The sequence below is a fragment of the Sinocyclocheilus grahami genome, unplaced genomic scaffold (genome assembly GCF_001515645.1).
Source record: "Sinocyclocheilus grahami isolate Dianchi unplaced genomic scaffold, SAMN03320097.WGS_v1.1 scaffold220.1, whole genome shotgun sequence".
NCBI classification, from domain to species: Eukaryota; Metazoa; Chordata; class Actinopteri; order Cypriniformes; family Cyprinidae; genus Sinocyclocheilus; species Sinocyclocheilus grahami.
Genome location: NW_015505399.1, coordinates 471,401 through 474,090, shown reverse-complemented (window position 1 = coordinate 474,090; position 2,690 = coordinate 471,401). Strand labels below are relative to the sequence as shown.

Genomic DNA, 2,690 nt, shown 5'->3' with positions numbered 1-2,690 from the left:
ATATAGTAGTAATAATAGTTGTATTTTATATTTTATACACAAATAAAATCTGGGAATCTGAAGTATGCCCACCGAGGCTGCATTTATTTCATTAATAAATACAGTTAAAGAATGTAATATAGCAAAATAATATAACGGTTTTGTATTTGAATATATTCTAAAATGCATTTTATTCCTGTGGTGGCAAAGCTGAATTTTCAGCATCCATTACGGCAGTCTGTAGTGTCACATGATCTTTCAGAAATAATTTCATAATGCTGATTTGGTGCTGACATGAATAAATGAATGAATGAATATATTTGTGACCCTGGAGCACAAAACCAGTCTTAAGTCGCTGGGGTATATTTGTAGCAATAGCCAAAAATACATTGTATGGGTCAAAATTATTGATTTTTCTTTTATTCCAAAAATCATTAGGACATTAAGTAAAGATCATGTTTCATGAAGATATTTTGTAAATTTCCTACTGTAAATATATTAAAACTTAATTTTTGATTAGTAATATACATTGCTAAGAACTTCATTTGGACAACTTTAAAGGCGATTTTCTCAATATATAGATTTTTTTGCACCCTCAGATTCCAGATTTTCAAATAGTTGTATCTCAGCCAAATATTGTCCTATCCTAACAAACTTATTTAGCTTATTTATTCAGCTTTCAGATGATGCATACACCTCAATTTAAAAAAATTGACCCTTATGATTGGTTTTGTGGTCCAGGGTCACACACACACACACACACACACACACACACACATATATATATATATATATATATACATATTCAAAAATCTGTTTTTTTATTATGTTATCATGTTTTGATTGTGTTTTGTTGAGTTAGTTAGCTGTATTTGTTAGTTATTTTTTACCTAAACAAAATAGCCCGACTGCAGTTTGATTGAGATTAATTGGAATGCACAATGAGCGTTAAGTTTTTTGTTTTTTCTTACCATTTAATAGTTTTAGGGTCAGTAAGATTTTTGCTGGTGTATATAATTATTATTATTATTATTATCATTAAATATTGTTAATTATTAACATTGCTCATATTACAATTTGGATAATATAATATAATATAATAATACAGATTAATTGTAGAATTCTATTATTTGGCTACTCTTTTATGAGTTTCGATCTCCTGGGCTCATTGTCTGATGTATCCGTAGATGTTCCAGCCTTCATATGGGTTCACTTAAGAACCTTTCATCAGATTTGCATTTTTACATAACCAACCTTTTTTAGAAATTCATCCCATCCTCAAACTCATATCATATGGGCTCTAAAATAAACAAGTAAAATACAAGTAAAAATAGTAGAGTATAATGAAACACAAACACACAAACATGCATATAAAGCACACGCCGCCCCCTCCCTCCCGCTCTCATGCTGGCTGCTCCACATCTGGTAGTGGTTTGCAGCAGTGAAGTATCCCGGACAGAGAAATCCGACCCCCCCCCCCCCCCCCAGGCTGAGGCCTAATCCCGGTCCAGGAGTCTGTGTGACTGACAGAGGCTGTGTTTTCTCAAGCCGACCTCTGGAGCTGCTCTGTTTCCTTTATCCTGTCACTGGTCAGAAACTCAACCCCCACCGAACCCCCTCCTCCATCGGCTCGCCATGCAAGCGCTCTCTTCATTCGCCCCTTTCCTCCAATCCAGGCCCCTTCTGAAACAGACACTTTCTAAATAAAGACTCTTTGAGCAAATGGCAAATCATCTCAGGGGCTACATCCACGTACCATGATATATATCAAAGCACCACAGCATAACCTTCTGATACTATCACTGTACTACTACTTTGTTTTTTAAATTCATAACAAGTTCCCCTATTGATTTATGTGAGTTTTAGAAACAGCCAGACGTGTGCTACAGCCGATCATTCATCCATTAACAGACGTTAGTGCTGCAGACAGCAATTTAACCTAAAACCAAATGCCAATACGTGTGTCCTTGGGCTTATTCTGGGATGTTTTATGCTTGTCTGTCTGGACATTGACAACGTGCTAACAAGTTGGTCGCTGAAAATAGTAAGGAGTGTTCAGAGGTGCCACATAGCATTCTGGGGTGTCTGGAATGCTGGAGACGGGTGGCGTTCATTACAGATAGCCCCTCCACCAGCAGAAGAGAAGGAAGAAATGAAGCAGTGAAAATAAGAGGCGGGAATATTTCCCCTTCTTTGTGAAGCTAAAAATTAAGTGGGTTTTTTCATTCCCATTTGTGGAAATATTGATTTATTTTGAATTGAGGTTGATATCAAAGGAAAAACACTCTGTTCTTTCAAAAAGGAGCATCTATAGAATCAGAATCGCGTTTTACTGCAATAACAACATTTCAAAAATACTGTTAATTAAATATGTACTATACTTTAAATGTACTATATATCCCTACCCTCTAATGGACATTCACATTGCATGATTTTCCAAAACATCAAAATCACTGGCATGACAACTTGTAATGAACTGATACTGTACAACTTGGATCATATTATAACATAAATAGTTTATAGTTTATTTCCTATTATGGTTAGTTTTAAATTTGCACAGTACATTTTTCAGCTTGACCCGATAACTTTGTCATCTTGTACAAATTATTATAGCCTATAAGGCCAGGTTGAAAACATCATAGGCCTGATGCATAAAGGTTACAAAAATTGGCATTGAAATGTGCGCATGCAAGTTTCCACTCACTTATCTG

At 35.3% G+C, this 2,690-nt stretch overlaps 1 protein-coding gene across 1 annotated transcript in view; it reads left to right on the top strand.

Moving 5' to 3' along the window:
- The window catches only part of LOC107596545 (uncharacterized), a 30,700-nt gene that overhangs the window by 12,476 nt on the left and 15,534 nt on the right, over positions 1-2,690 (top strand).